Consider the following 17,403-nt stretch of genomic DNA (forward strand, 5'->3'; position numbering starts at 1 on the left):
TTAGTCCTATACACCAACCCACTCAGCCCTTATCGGTTTGTAGCTCCTATTGAAATCAGTGGGAGTTTTATGTGTGTAAAAGCTGCCGGATCCAGTCCTAAGAGATTCATATCCAGGTAGCTGAAAATAGGTTTTATTGGGTTTAAGAGTAAAATCCCTTCCCCTATATAAAAACGTGAGATTACATTTTACTACTAACTTTTTTCCTCTGCTCATTAGGCTGTTTCTTGTCAGGCCATACCGCACTGTGCTGTGAAACATGCTATCAATCAATCAGTTATAAGGAATTTATTTTTCGGCTACAGATTTCTGCCTAGAAGAGTAGAGAAGCATGCAAGTCATTTCATCCTCCGATATTTTGCTCTTCCTCCCCTGGAGCAGGATTTTAGCAGGAATTCCAAGAGCATGAAACACAAAGCTAGGGGAATATTGCAAAAACTCGTCTGTGAATATTCATTTGAATTTTTAAATGATCTTGAGCTTTACCTGCCTTTTGTGTGCACTTTTCATGAATATTTCAGCAAGTGAGTTTACTGGAAGAGATGTCCATGGAAACGGTGCATTTTATGTAGCGATAGAAGAATTTTACATTTGCTACTGACAGGCATTGAAACCATGAAGCATTGAAAGCAGAAATCTGATATTAAGAGGGGAGGCAGCACAATCGACTGCATAGAGCGCTAACCTGGGAGTCGGAACTTCTCCCAGCTCTGCTACTGACTCGCTCTTTGCCTCAGTTTCCCTCCCACCCATTGTGTCAGTTTCCCTCCCACCCATTGTGTCTCCTGTCACTTTATACTGTGAGCTGTTCAGAAGATGTGTTGTGTGGTGCCATCTTGCTGGGGAGCTCCAGAGGTTGCGGTCATTCAAATAGCACTATGCAGTTATGTTCTTCCAGTCATGGAACACGGCTGGGTGAGGAAAGGAAACTCACAATGGAAAGCTTCTGCACAATCTACAAGACACTAATTAGCAAGAGCGGCTATTTAAGGACTCATTTTGACTACACAACACATGGGGGAATTGACAATCCGCAGATGGACAATTTCCAAACAGATGAGAAAGGTGGAATTCCTAGAATATCTGAGTCATTCTGAATTATTCCCCCAGTGCCACTGAAGACGACAAGCCAGCCCTTATCCTCACAGGGGTAGGCCCCGTTTCTGAGAAGCAACGAGAGGGAAAGAACACACTTCCCCATGATTAGAGTTCGGAGCAGCATTGGTATGCACTGTGGGCTCCTTCTGCGACTTTCTCTCCATCTGGGTTACATGTGCAGATAAGCTGTACTAACAATACACTAGACATTTGAAAAATGATAGCCCTTTCAAGTGATACACATATTTCATTTAATTCCAGTTGAGAGGCAGGTCCCATACGCTTTTGTTAGAGGAAAAAAATGACCTTCCCTCCCCCTCCCATTTGAAGCTCCACCAGCAACCCACTTGTTATCATCTCATTATTGTTTTATTTATCAAAGTCAGAACACAAGAGAGCAGGAGCAGCATCTGAGAGAAGCGTTCAAGGGTGATGGTGTTTTCAGTTTCATTTGGCTGGCACTACTGCCGCGTAAGTGTCTTCTTTCTGAAACAGCCCCAGTGTTCTATTCAAAATAACAGGCTCCAGCCTACGATCCTTATTCCCAGCGGGCCGTATTCTGCCACCCTTATCCTTCCCGAGCACTATTCTCCATGGCTTAACCAAGGTCCTACACCAAACACAAGTTGGCCAGACCCAACGATCTGAGCCGATGTCTGGAATAAATGGAAAGAAAGATGGTGAAAGTAAAAAACAATTCAAAGGACCTGAGGGGTGACAAATGATTTTGAAACTTGTGAGCACACGGCAGCGCAGAACCGAGACAACAAATGCAGCCAACACCCAATGCTAGGAAAGGTAAACATAAAAAACAGCGCTCCGCTCCCCGGGTAGCAGAAAAGAAGCAAAGTTTGCTCCAGCAGCCTTCACTTGTCATTCTGCCACAGAAAATATCTGTACACTTTTTTTGCTGTCCTGTTGAGTTCATGTGTGTGATGGAAATATTATATGGCACATGGAAATGAATTCATGGAAGGGGGAGAGCTTGTGAAAGGGACAGCCTAGGGAAAGTGATTCACCTGGTCTGACAGGGAGCGGACAGTGGTTGGGTAGGGAATCTCTGTCCAGTGATGCTGTATCGCTCCAGGTTTTGTGCCCAGAGCTTTGGTAAGACTCTGTGGAGCTGATACAGTCATGCAGCACCCCTGACTCTGCGGAATCGTACTGAGGAACCAGAATTTAGCCCAGCCACGTTGCAATGGGGATGAACTGAAACAGACAGGGTGAGTCAGGAGCCTACCAGCTGCCCACTTAACTGGCCAACAGTCCATTTGGAATGGCAGGTGGGGCAGGTGTGTTTGACTCAGAGTCTGGGGCCCAACAAGGCGGACTGTTCAATGAGCAGCATTGAGCAGTTCTGTAGAAAAGGACCTGCAAGGTGGATATGAGTCAGCAGTGTGCCCTGGTTGCCAAGAAGGCTAATGGCATATTGGGCTGCATTAGTAGGAGCATTGCCAGCAGATGGAGGGAAGTGATTATTCACCTCCATTCAGCACTGGTGAGGCCACATCTGGAGTATTGTGTCCAGTTTTGCCCCCCCCCCCCCCCCCCCCCCACACACACACCACAAGGAAGGATGTGGACAAAATGGAATGAGTCCAGCACAGGGCAACAAAGATGATCATGGGTCTGGAGCACAAGACTTATGAGGAGAGGCTGAAGGAACTAGGCTTGTTTAGTCTGCAGAAAAGATGAATAAGGGGGGATTTGAAAGCAGCCTTCAACTGCCTGAAAGGGGGTTCCAGGGAGGATGGGGCTAGGCTGTTCTCAGTCGTAACAGATGACAGAACAAGGAGCAATGGTCTCAAGTTGCAGGGCGGGAGGTCTAGTTTGGATGTTAGGAAAATATTTTTCCCCAGGAGGGTGGTGAAGCACTGGAATGGGTTACCTAGGGAGGTGGTGGAATCTTCATCCTTAGAGGTTTTAAGCTGTGGCTTGACAAAGCCCTGGCTGGGATGATTTAGTTGGGGGTTGGTCCTGCTTTGAGCAGGGGGTTGGACTAAATGACCTCCATGGTTTAGAAAAGAGCTTGAGTAGGATGGCCAACTTTCCAACTGTGAAAACCAGACCCCTTTGCCCCACCTCTTCCCCCCCGCCCCCGAGGCCCCTCCCCTCATCGCTCACTGCTCTTCCCCTTCAACTCTGTGAGCAGTCCCAAGGGACTTTGAAGACCCCAGCTTCCAGGAGGCCTCCTGGGAGTGCAAGTCAGAAAAGTGTTGCAGCTGCGTGGGCAGGGCAGAGCAGGAGGTCCCTGGAGTGAGGGACCAGGAGCAATGGGGACATGGTGGGGTGGAAGGGAAGGAGACAGGATCTTTCCCCTGCAGAAGCAGCAGCACCTACCTCTCCCCGAGAGCTGGGACAGGAACCAGTTCTCTCCTCAGCTCAGCTCCTCCAGCAGAGGCGGATGGTGGTTACTCCATTAACCAGAAATCAGACTTTTGGTGTCTGGTCAGCACTGCCAGATTCCCTTTTCAACCATTACTGGCATAAGCAACTCTGGGGAGCTACCAGGGCTGCAGAAAAGCTGAAATTGCACAATAACAACACACTTGTTAATTGGTTTCAGCCAGGCACATATGAAAAGGGAGGTGACAGGTGTCCTTTCATGATTAAATTCATGCTAGGGCGGCTCCACATCTCACTGCCTGTGTGTGATGACACTGTGGTCTGGCATTCAAGTGCAGGCCTGGTGCTGAAAAGTCCTGTCATTCTTCGTTTGTATGGTACCGCTCCTCCTCAGATCACGCAGCTCAGGGGTATTGCAGCTGGAACCCAGTATCCGTCTCTCTTCCCTCTTTAAAACTGTTCTTTCTCCTAGATGGATGCTCAAATAATAAATAAAAAGTAAACTGCATAAATAACACAGTCCGGTTTTACATGTCAGCCATCCTGACCATAGGCAAATTACAGGTAAAGTGAACCATGAACCACAGATGGCTGCATTTCAATCTAATGATGACAGAGACCCAAATAGTTTGGGCCAAAATCTTCACACTTGGAAGCCTAATTTAGATGCCTAAATTCAGATTAGGAACCTAAATAAGTAGTGCCTCCCATGGACTCCAGAGTTTGACTAGTTTGCAGTACCTACAGAGGACTTCACCAGGCCATGTAGCCTTCTGTAACTACTGGAGAGAGGATACTTGTGTAAGATCTACCTAGACCTTACATTACTTAGGGCACTGAATTCGTTAAGACTGGATTAAGACTGTATCTCTGGCTGAAGTCAATGGGAAATTTGAACAAAAAAACAACCACAGGCTCAAGATCTGAGAACTGGGATTTAAAAACATGTGGTTATTTAGAATGGAAACTCTTTGAAATAGGGACTGTTTCTTACTATGTGTCTGTACAATTCCTAGCTCAGTGAGGTCCTGATCTCGGTTGCGTGTTACTGTAACACAAATAAGTAAGAATGAAAATTAGTAAAAAGAATTATTTGCCCAAGAACAGAATCTAACCAAAGGTGCTAAAAGTAGAGCTGAATTGTGACTGTCCCCATTTGTTAAAACTTCATATGTCTGAGCAGCATCTGTGATTTCTCTGATTGATTTCACATGGTTTTATATAGCTAGTGTTGTATATATGTAAAGTTGTTTTGCAAACATATGGATAAATTCTGGCAGGTGCTTCCCAATAGACATAAATTCCTTTCAGAAAGCAGCTACAGAATGATGTAGTATGGAAAACACACAATGAAACCTAAAATTACACATTTTGGGCCTGGTTAAAAAGATGAAACTTGGATCATAGTAACTGTAAAGTACATGGGGAATCCTGGGCCAGTTTCACATGGACTTGGGCCGATAAACGGTTTTGTGCTCTAGTTGGGTGACGCTGATGTTGTGTGGGTTTGGCACAAAACCTTGCCTTCGACCTTTGCGCGTGAACCTCACTCCATGATTTTAGCGTCACTTGAGCTCAGATCTCAAAGCAAAACTCCAGGGACTGACACTGGAAACACATTTGCACAAGTCCGTACAAAGCAAAGTGGCTGGGCCTCGAACTGTTCTAATACACACAATGCCCAGCTGCAATGGGGTATGCTGTTCATTTAAGGGTAGAGAGGACAAGCAGAGCCCATTTCAGAGATCTGGATTGAATGAAGATCTAGGGACAGGCCTGGTAGCAGAGGAGAGGAAGCAGTCCTGGAGAGTTAGGAACTGGATGGGGGATGTGCCAGATTCGCCACACTCAGTACTGGACTGGCACCTCCTGCTGGTGACCTGGGAATTAGCTCAAGCAGCCACCCACACCTGTGGGTGTGCTCCGTCACACTTCCTCTGGGTTTACTGGTAGCCCTCCTCATCACCATCAGGACCCAGCCTGTCTTCTTCTGGACTCAGCCCTCCAGCTAAGCCACAACCTGTGTTCCACCCCTCCAGGGGATTCGACAGTCCCAGTTCTGCCACTTACTTCATTGGCTTCTGCAGTCTGTGGGGAGGTGGGGAGAGACCTGGGCCCAGCCACTTCTCCAGGCCCCAGCCCAGGGACCTTGTGTGCAGTGACTTGCACCGCCTCTTCCCCCAACTACTTAACAGACTTCCCTGGGCCACTTTCCCACAAACCAGTACCTCTTCTGCCTTTGCATCAGAGCCTCCAGCTCACGCAGAGCCCCAGCAGTCAGCCACTGCTCTGCCCAGGGTGCTGCTCTCCTGTAACCTGCAGGGCAGCCAGCCTTCCTGAGCTCCTGAGAGTGACTGACTCTGCTCTGCTTACAGCTCCCTTTTATCCTGGATCCCGGGCCCTGATTGGCTATCCCACAGCCTCTTCCCATTGGCTCCAAGGGCCCTCTTAACCCATTCATAGCCAGTGCGGAGCAGATGCCCCGCCACAGGGAAATCCCCACGACACTGTCCCTTTAAGTGCCCAGGATCAGGAGCCCCATAGTGTAGGGTGGGGCAGGATTCCCCTTTCTTCCAGCCAATCGGGAGACGGTCTCTGGAGGAGGGCAGTATATAGAGTGCCTTCTCGCTCAGACCAGTGAAGACACTGAAGGAAAATGAGGTCAGGGCTGCGGGGGCATCTTCAGGGTAAGGGCTCTCTTTTTGGTACATATGCAGACAGCGCCTAGCACTAGGGTTCCCTGGTTGGTGGTGTATGCGCTACCACAATAGAAATGACAATAAAAGGCATCTGTTTCCTGGCTGCAGATGGCCCCAATTATCCCCACCCACTCCATTTCCTGGTCTCTAAGTGAAACACACCCCATGATAAAGGTACAGGGGATGAGATAATTCCCCCCCTCCCCAAACTCAAAATAGTGCTTTTGTAGGTTCAGTGAGCCCTAGGCCTTGTGCAGAAGGGTGAACCATCCTCAAGGCTGGAAACAGCGTGCAGAAGTCTGGACACGGGAGCTGTGGCATGACCCAGGCATGTGCATATGTAGAGCTCTGCTGACAACACTCCTGCCCTGTTAATCCTCCCTCTGCTGCAGAGATTTCGCAATCCTGGCTCTCTTGGTAATTTTCAGCCCAGCCAGATTCAGGTTTTCCGTCTGCCATCAAGCATTCTTGCAGCCATGGGGGTTTCCCTTTGGTTTGCTGGCGTAGGGGTAGGTCAAAACTGGGCTTCTGTGTACTGGTGCTTATTTGTTTTTCAGTCATTCCGCTTAAATGACTTTTTTTTTCCCCTTTCCTTGTGTGATGACTGAATAAGAGAGGAGATTAATGTGCAAAAAGAAAATGAGATTGCTGCTGTTTCCTATTTTGTGTTGTGTTTATATTAATAATTGAAGACATCTAAGATTACTTTTATTGGGGAAACAATAAATGTTTAATAAGTGAATGAGTAGTCCATCATAAAAGTAAGTATTAGTCACAAGGCTTTTGGGGAGAGAATTGTTGTTGCATTAAATCATCACAGAGACATTTTATTACCATTGCCGTATCATTAACACCAAACATTATTCTGCAGCGAAATGAGGTAACTAGAAAGATAAAATGAGATTTTAGTAGTGACAATATGCAGAACCATAAAATGTGTGAGTTCTGATGCTTAAATTGAGCTGGGCGGCTGATCTACAGTAATAAAAGCTCTTTTCAAGTATGCAGTCTCCTCAGCGTTAGTGCATGGATGGAAGGTGCTGGCAATCTAAACTTGAGTTGCTTATTAGGGCAGAATTAAACAGATGGTTGTCAATGCATTGTATGGAAGGTCTGAGACCTTGGTTCTGTGCAACAATAACACAGTTAATAATTGAAGAGATGAGGAAAATGTCAATACTTAAATGAGGACAAGGCAGGCATTTGAATTTTGCACTGGCATTCCTGCGAGAGAACTCAAGGACAAGACGCAAGCAAACTAAGCAAAACAGATTAAAAACGTATTAGCAATTTGCAATCCTCCATTGTTTGCAGTGGTGTTGTTGCCATGTTGGTCTCAGGATATGAGAGAGAAAAAGTAGATGAAGTTTCAAGGCTTGTCCCTTCTACCAGCATAGCTGGTCCAATAAAAGATATTACATTTTCTCTCTCATTTGCAATTTGAGGCAAACCGAAACAAGGAATGATGGGAAGGAAAAGAGGGAAAAAAGTGCTATTTACCTTGCTAATTTCTCTGGGTATGTTCAGGCAGTACCTTTGGAGAAGGTTTCCTTTAGTTTATACAGAATAAACAACCTCAAGCAATACTTCCTATCACCATGGAAAGGAGAAGAGACAGGCTCCATGAAGTCTGCTAAGGCTGTCACTCACCAACCCACTTAATATGGGAAGCATCCGGATACGGAAGGATGGGTAGGACTGTTGATTTTCAATACTGTACCTGTGCATTTGCACAGACAAAAATGCTTGTACAAATCTACCTGTGACTTTATCGTGACTGCCTTCTCCAGGCAGATATTTGTGTTAGGTAAGGCATTTCCAGTAGAGACAGGGAATTATTAATGGCATTGGACAATTATTAATGCCATTGGCTTGGTAAGATCTCATCTGGAATACCACGTACAACGTTGTTGACCTGGGTTCAAGAAAAAGGAATTCTAACTGGAACGTGTGCAGTGAAGGGCTTCTAGGATGGCTGGGGAATGGAGAGTCGATCTTACGAAGGGAGATGAAAAGAGCTTGGCATCTTTAGCCTAGCAAAAAGAGCTGAGAGGGGGATCTGCTTGTTCTCCATAAATACATCAGGGAGGGGGAAGAGCTACTTAATGCGATGGAGAATGCTGGCATAAGAACCAATGGGTATAAACGGCCCATGAATACATTTTAAGCGGCAAATTGGAAGGTTTCTAACCATCAGAGGAGTGAGGTTCTGGAACAGCCTTCCAATAGGAGTAATGGTGCAAACAACCTAACTAGTCTGAAGATTGAGCTTGATACGTTTCCTTCCAGTCATATGTCTGTGTTCCTATGTAATTGCATATGGCCAGTTGTGCACAGTTGGGAGAGCAACTGTGCTGTATGTAGGCCTTTCAGAGTGCTCCATGCCTAGATGATGTGCTTTTTACCTTTATCTGGTACCACTGAAACAGCTGCAAGCAGTTTGGTAAGACCGTTCTCATTGGAACCCAGGACAATGTTGAGAAGAAGCTTGATACCTTAGATAACAGCTCAATAAAGTCATGTGTGGGACTGGATTATTTCTAAAGGATGCAGCAGCGGCCACTCCCTGCTGGCACTCCTTAGACAGTGTGGAGAGAAATCAGACCATGGGCCTGTGATGCTCTATACTAGCCTGGGGCGCTGGATGGCCACGCAAGGAGCAAATGCTTGCACCCCTTTGTGGGCCGCAGTAGCAGGCCTGTTTCCATCTTCTGCACCCCCGGTCCCACGAAAGGCCATTGCCTTGAAGTCACAATGGAAGCCTGAATTGACTCAGTCATCTCAGGATTATCGTAATGTGTAATACTGTTGAGACAAGCTAGAAATTCCTGTTTGAGCAGATGCTGTAGAAAATTGTCACTGCCTCCACTGACAAAGGTTGTGCGGCACTGCCACAGTAAAAGTGCTGCTGCCTTCAGCCCTCCAGATACCTGAGCATCGATGGCAGAGCGTGCCAAAAATACATCAGTGTTTTACTGCAAATGCTATTCTCAACATTGTCCTGTTTTCCGCTAGAAAATCTTTCATCCAGGTATAAATTGGGGTGGGGAGGAGGTTGGGACTTCTTTGAGGCTAAAAAAGTCCCAGGGGTTTTTGTGGGTGAAAGCATCTTTTCAATGAAAAATTTCCCAACAGCTCTAGTGGTGCACGACTGATCCCCCACATTATAGCGCGAACCTGGCAATACAACACACCTGAAGCCAGCAATTTGTGTTACCTTCTTTCACCAAGGACTGCTACACGGAACTACGTTCCACGGACCTCATTTACCACTCCTGGTGTTCCTCATGTTTTATATTGGTGTCACTCTGGACTTCAGTGGAGAGATACCAATACCTAACGGGAGTAAGGCATGGTAAATCAGGCCCTTTATCCAGGGATCAGATCTATTTAAATTTAAGCCTATGCAACTGTGTGCTTGTAACACCTTTGCTTTCCATCACCAATATCGTTGGACAAGGCAGTGTCTTTCTGTGTGTCGCTGTCTCTCCTTCAAAGTCTCCTGCATATATGCAGTGCTGAGAATAAGGTGTCTTCCTTTTCCAAACAATGCAGACTTTGAACAATACCAGTGAAATGGTGAATGTGCCCATCATTTTAAAGCCCAACTGTGTATACATTTTACGGTATGTGCATGTCATACAAAACACTATGGACTGCTCAGATAGGCTGGGATGTGAATTTATTACATAAACCATATTTACAGGATGGGGGACTCTATCGTGGGAAGCAGGGACTCTGAAAAAGAATTAAGGGGAGTGGTGGATAATTAGATGAACATGAACTCCCAATGTGATGCTGTAGCCAAAAGGGCTAAGGTAATCCTGGGATGCATAAACAGGGAAATCTCAAATAGAAGGAGAGGTTTTTTTACCTCCATATTTGGCACTGGTGCGACCACTGCTAGAATACTTTGTCCTGTTCTGGTGCCCACAATTCAGGAAAGATGTTGATAAATTAGAGAGAGTTCAGAGAAGAGCGACGAGAATGATTAAAGGATTAGAAAACATGCCTGATAGTGAGAGACTCAAGGAAACTCAATCTATTTAGCTTGCAAGGAGGTTAAGAGGTTATTTGATTACAGACTTCATGTATCTACATGGGGAATTAATATTTAATAATGGGCTTTTCAGTCTAGCAGAGAAAGGTATAATATGATCCAGTCACTGGAAGCTGAAGCTAGACAAATTCGCCCTGGATATAAGGTGCACATTTTTGACTGTGAGGTAATAAACAATTAGAAGGATTTACCGAAGGTAATGGTGAATTGTCCATAATGGACAATTTTAAAATCAAGAGTGGATGTTTTTCTAAAAACCTGTGCTAGTAATTATTTTTGGAAAGTTCTTTGTCCTGTGTTATACAGGAGGTCAGACTGGATGATCACTATGGTCCCTTCTGCTTTTGGAGTCTATGAATCTGTCTCCCACAGCTGTGGACTGGATCCCTCATATGCCACTCCATGGGGATTCTCCATTAAATTCTCATCATTTATTCCAGGCTCTAGATTTAATGGCCAATACAGTATTTTAACAGCTTTCATAAATATGATTTCATGGCCGTCAAATGTTGCGATTGGTGTCTGCAGCTTCAGAAAGTAATATAAGATTGTTATGAAGATGATAAATCTAGAAATCTGGTGAATTACCTCAAACTGTTCCAGAAGTAAATGAAATGGATATATGCAGGTTTGCTATCGCTTTAGACGCTTTAATGTTTCCTCCATTCCGACCTACCTGAATAGTTTGAGTTGAAGAGCTCGGGGATCTTGAATGCCGAGTATCACTGCCTGCTGTTCTTGTTAATGATGCCATGGTGTCGTGCTGCATGGCTTACATCATAAATGCATTGTTCTTTTTGCAACGTACTGTAGGTCAAACGAAACATTCAAGGTGATACGATCTCAATAGGATACTGTTCCTGCTGCTCAAAGGCTACGTACTTGCTTTGGGGAACACAGAAGGCTTAAATAGACTGTTGGGGTGCAGATTGTCTTTCCTGTCCCAAAGGTGCGGAGCAGGGTACTCAGGGAGCAGCCTCTGCAAGGACTCGATCTTCTGCCCGTCGAAATCAAAAGCAAAACTCCCATTGAATTCAGTGGTTCAGGGTTGGCCCCTGTAGGAGGACTGTGTATGTCCCTAAGATATGCTTTGTGTCAATAGAGCTGTGCTGTGCCTAGGGACTTTAATCACTCCCCCCTTCCGCACCTCTCTCCAGAGAACCACAGTGGAGTTTGGCATGGTTCCGTGGGGTGTATGGTGCCCCCTGAAAGGGAGGTCTGCTTCCAACTCCCTTCCCCAGGCATGGGAAATGTAGGAGGGCCAGTTGAGGATTAGTAGGTACCATGGACAGCCACATCCCCCACCACCAGAGTTAATGGACGTATCCTCACAAGCCGCCTGTGAAGAGAACCCTGCTCTTATCCCCACTGTTCAGGCCCGGAGGGTGGGCTTCACAAATGCATTGAAATGAAAGGGAGTTAGTTTCCAAAAGACCTTTGTGAATCCTGGTCTGGGAGACTAAGGCCTGGATGCCACAAAGAAGTCCAGCACCTATGTCCAAATTCTGGCTCCACTGCGATGCACAAAACTCCTGCCTCTCCAAGGCGCCTTAACTCACTCAGCACCTGCATTTTCAGGGTAAAAGTCCCCTCGGTGTCCGTGTTTCTGGGCGTGCACACAGCTGCCTCCCTCTAGGCAGCCAGACACTTATTTCCTGCCTAAGCCCTAGAATGATTCCCAAAGTGGGGGAACATGAGTGTTCAGATACATACGTCAAGTCCAGCTAAAAGAGGAGGGCTGTTCCACTGTGGATAAATACTTAAATAGTCATTGGGCAAGAGAAAGAGAGAGAGATTCGGTAGTGCAATGAGTAGGGCACCCACGTGAGAGACCCACAGTCCAGTCTCCCTGCTCCAGTGACTTTCATTCTTTATCCACAGCTTGAACAGGAGAGATGAAGAGAGAACCACATCCGAATATCCCACAGCGTGATTAGAGCACTCTCTTAAAAGGTGAGAGACCTTGGTTCAAATCCTTCTGCTGCCAGAGGAAGAGAAGAGGGAATTGAATCTGGGTCTCTTACATCCCAGGCGAGTGCTCGAGCCACTGAGCTAAAAGTTATAAGTGGGGATATCACATCCCCCCCCAACATCCTCCTCCAGCTTCTTGCAAAACTGCATAGGTTCCCAACTCACCGAGGGCTCCGTGGTGTGAAGAGATAGGTGCCACCCCGCAGCTGAAGCTTTGCACTTTCTTCTAGTCATCCTTTCCCATTTGCTAGGTTAGGCAGCTCCCCACTAAGGTGCTGACTTTGTGGATTGCGTTCTAAGGTGCCGGTCACTTTCTATTCATTGTACAAGAGCTTAAAATCCACTGTGTCAGCCTTGCCTTTAGCAGATTATCCCGCTGGGTGTTCAACAACCACGATATCAGAGCACACCCTAGACTTTTAGTTTACAAAGTGGTAGACTTGGGTGACCTACAGAAAACACCTGGAACGTCAGCACCAGCACTTCCTCTGGAAAATCCTCACCATAAAGTGGGAGGATCAACACACTAATGTCTATGTCCTCACAGTGGTCAACATCTTCAGTGTTGACACCCTGATTATCCAGCACCAGCTGAAGTGGAACAGGCATTGTGTGTGCATGCCTCATGCACGCCTACCCAACCATTTACTGTGCGCCCAATTCACCAAAGGAGCAAGGAGGCCAAAAGAAATGCTTCAAAGACACCCTCAAGACAAACTTCAAGAGATGTGGCATGGACAACACACACTGGGGGACAGTCGTCCAAGACAGGCGTAACTGACAAAGACTTGTCAGAGAAGGAACGGCCATTTTTGAGGAAAATTGTCTCACCCTGGTCACAGAAAAACACAGAAAAACACCAGGAGGGAAAGGACAGACAATTGTCATGCAGTAATCATGGCCCAGCCCTGCCTTCCAACACCTGCTGCAACATCTGCCAACAAAGGAGATCCTCCTGAATTTGAGGATCACCAATGACAGGAGCGTAGCTACCTGACCCAGGCTCTGTACATTGCAGTGGTTTTCCAGCTGCCTAAGAGTTAGAGGTTGTGACACTGAGCCTCACAATGACCAACTCCTTTTGTGCATCCACGCCTAAGTGACTAGCCCAAGGTCAGACAGAAAATCTCTGGCATGGCAAGAATTAAACCCTAATCTCCCAGGCTAGTGCTCCAACCACTGAATCACCTTTTCTCTTGTGGCTGAATAGAGGAGACGCTGAACCTTGAACTGTGATGAACATGAACCAGCTAGGGATGCCTAGTTCATGTTTTAAACATGAATGTAGTGCTTGGGAAAGTGGCCAGTCTCAAAAATGGGAGTAGAGGCTCCGTCTATTCATCCCCTAGCGCAAGCTGCCCCTGACTGCCATGGCGGGTCTATCGAGGGACAATCAAAGGGATACAACCTTCATGCTTCATGGCAGAAGCCAATCTCTAATTGATGGGGATTAGGGAGAAAATCACCTAGGGCTAGAGTATCCCAACATCATTCCCCATGGCGGGTTTCTTGCACCTTCCTCTGAAGCATTTTATACTGGCCATTGTTGGAAGCAGGGTACTGGGCTGGATAGACCCGGGTCTGAACCAGTCAGGCAACGCCTACGAGATGTAAGAGACGAGTTCAATTTTTATTGCCCGTTCAGTCTCTAACACTGCCAGATCATGCCATCGTTGATGACTTAAGTATGCTCCTTAATCAAGGTTGGAGAACTATTTGCAGCCAATAATTTATTCAATGGATTTTGCCCTATTTCTCTTCTCCAATTTCACCTGTTTTTTATTAGTATTATTTGGTGATGAATGGGGTATACAAACGTATTTCAGCCTACAGGCCTGTTGGGAACTATCAAGCATGTTCTTTGGAGTGTTCACCATCTATAACTCAATTTTAGTGACATATGATTGGTCACCTTAGTCACATGATGCAGTTTCTGTGTTTGACTGAATGATTCCTTAACCCATACAGGGCTTTCAGCATCGCAGGGTGGGAACTTCCCTGTGAACACTCATAGAAATGTGTATTTGCATGAGGATCCATGATGCTCTGAAGATACTGGCAAAGCAAACGTCGCTCTTAGGGGTGTTTGTAGAAAGCAACATGAATCCAGGGGGTTATAGATACTGACAAATCAAGGAAATACTTGCAAGTACTTTGACATTTGTGCTAAGCTCTAGTTATTAAGGAATATACAAGTAGCAGAAATACTATAGAGAGGTGCATTATGGGGATAGTAGCACAGAAAAGTATTAGATAGCTTTGTAGACTGAGAAGCCTGAGGATTAGAACCAGGAGCTGCAAAAGGAAATTAAAGCAAGAAAGAGGCTTGAGGACACAATAAATAAGATAAGGGTGATGTGCATACTGGAAGCCGGAACTTTGTGAGAAGGAAAAAGTGATCAGGATGGTAACCTCTTGCAGTACAGTATGTAGTTCTTAGTATATATTCCAAAGGGTGAAGATTCTTCAGTGGTTTTTTTTACAGTAAATACATTCGCTTCTGTGTGAAAATACAAGGTCAAATTAATGGTGCTATCCCAATTTTCTCCAATTGAGCACTTGGCCATCAGAGTCTTTTACCTTAAACTACGTCTGTGCCGGGAAAGCCCATTCTGTTTTAAAAGCATCAGCAAAAAGGTTGAAAGAAACAAGTTAATTATTAAGGAGAAAATTAGAGTTAGTAGCCTCTTCAAACGTGGTAATGATTTATTATCCAATATATCTTGTTTCTACCTATTATTTTCTGATTCTAGAAAAGGAAAAAAGTTAGTTATTAAGGAGAAAATTAGAGTTAGACGTAAGGAAGTGGCCCATATCTTCAGAGCTACCATTATACACGTTTTAGCCTCTTTGAATTTGGTAATGATTTATTATCCAAGCTACCTTATTTCTACCTATTTTCTGATTCTAGAAAAAGGCAATAAATCTAGTATCACTGTATGAATTCATTATACTGGGAACAAGCGTCTTTCCTTACTAAACTATAAGTTAGCTTTCAAGAGATTGGATTCTGAAGCCATGAAATAATGTACAGGAAGCTTGCAATCACCGACAGTTGGCCTTAGATTTGAAGTGTCTCCAGGAAAAAAAAATCTACGCTTGGATCTTCTGACCCAGTAGAACCTTCTTAGGCTTTGTCTTCAATGCAAATCAATCAATCCATCAATAAAAGCTGTATTCTTAACCTGAGTTAGCTAACTTGAAGACGTGGCCTAAAGGCTTTACTCAGCAAAATTTAGGATTTCACTTGCCTCTCAGTTTATTTGTGGTTAAAAACGCAAGGCGCAGCCTAATTGTGATTCTGGAATGCACGTCTCCTTGTTCATGCCATTGAAAGCAGGGCCTCTTCAGGCTACAACTGTGATTTTGATAAAGGCATAGTCAGCTTAACCAGTTCCAGGAAGCACGCTTCAGTTTGTGTCCACACAGGAGCATCCCTGCTGTCACAGACTTGCTTTTCCACCCGTGCCTCATCTGCTGTCTATTCATGATTTTATGAGCTCATTCTGGGGCATAGATTCACAGATTCTAAGGCTAGGAGGGACCACTATGGCCATCTAGTCTGGCCTTGTGCATAACACCGGCCATAAAACTTCACTAAATAAGTTCCTGTGTGAACTTCTTTGACATCTGTCTCCTAATGTCTCAGCAGCAGCTGCCTGAGTCAAGGTACATGGGGATTTTTCAATACCCTCACTTTCCTTCTAGGATTATGGGATATCCTATGCAAATTTCAGTAGCTGTCATAATGGATATCTCATCTATACCGTGCTTCACAATCTGGGTATAGCTACATTACCAGGAGCACATTTACATTTGCTCTGGAAGGCAGGGTGAGTCATCTGTTAATCTGAAAGATTTTTCCGTTGGGGAATTATGCCAGTAATTGTCCTCCCACACATAAACCAAAATTCATATAACTCCACTGATGGATCGCTGGTCAAGTCAGGTTCACTCAGCAAGAAGTGTTAGATTCCAAAGGCACTGAAGCCTTTAGTAGCAGAGAATGTAGGCATGAGTGAAGTGAATAGAATGAGATTCGCCTGCTTGTGATATTCAAACCAGGCCATATTATGGCACAAGTGGTGTGGAAAATGGAGCATCTGGATGCATGACACAGCCACAAGTCAGTTCTCTCATATTCACTTCACTGATATCCAGGCCATGTGCACCCTATGTGAAGTGTGAAACCCTCAGTTTCTGGGTGGAATATAGGATCGTGTAGTGATCACTCGCTGATGGGCCAGATCAACTGATGTAAATTAGCATAGGGTGCATGGACTTCACTGCATCTATGCCAATTTCCATCAGCTCCGGATGGTTACAGAAGGTAGTCCAGCAGACTGGATTTTAAGATATGCAAACGGGTTGCTAGAATATTTCTTTGTGTGCTGAGAGATACATCTTTGGATGCTTCTGATTGTTAGGGTGAAGAAAGTAGGGACAATCCCCTATAATCTTGCATATAGTTATATTTACAGATCCCAGTAAGCCCTGCCTGTCTCTGTGAAAGACACACCGCCATTGCGTGTCACCGTTTTGTCCCCACATGGATTGAATGAGATGATTTCACCAGTTGTTTCTTGTTTCTTGCCTGCAACCCAAGAAGACGATGGAGAATAATCCAAACAGCAGCACTGCTGGGAAAGAGGGAGCAGATTCACCGGTCTGAACACAATGCTTGGAAAAAGGGCCAATGAGGTTGCTGGTATGCTACAATCATGTATGGTGGGCGCAGGATGTACAGCAGGGGTAGAAAAGGGTTACTATTTGGGGGGCATATTTTAATGGCTTTGGGCCAGTTTGAAGCAGCTGTTTGGACAGCACTGAGTCCTGCGTTCCATAGCTTTCTTCCTGTGACCTGCACATCTGCACCACGTGCTGTCCAGGGCCAGTCAGCAATTTTGACTCTGGTCTTCATTCCAGTTTAAAACCTTGCCGGTCTTTTTCCCTTTCCACCCTCTCATACTTTCTTGCCATCACCTAATCAATTGTGAGCCACAATCTTCCTCTAATTTACAGACCTAGTGTCTTTCCATTTCCTTCGCTATCACCTTCTTCCCACAGGGTTCTCTAATCCCTTCTGCTCTGACAAATGCCCTGAGTTATGGCATGGGGGGAGGGGCTTAGTGAATCTACTTCCACTGTGTGGAATAGGTTGAGGATAGTAATGACTGGATAGTCTAAATCCAAGCCCTGGAAAAGCAGAGTTTGGTCTCTAAGGACTAG

Source organism: Emydura macquarii, unplaced genomic scaffold, assembly GCF_026122565.2.
Source record: "Emydura macquarii macquarii isolate MOO-44397 ecotype Brisbane River unplaced genomic scaffold, CSIRO-AGI_Emac_v2 contig_1551, whole genome shotgun sequence".
Classification (NCBI taxonomy): domain Eukaryota; kingdom Metazoa; phylum Chordata; order Testudines; family Chelidae; genus Emydura; species Emydura macquarii.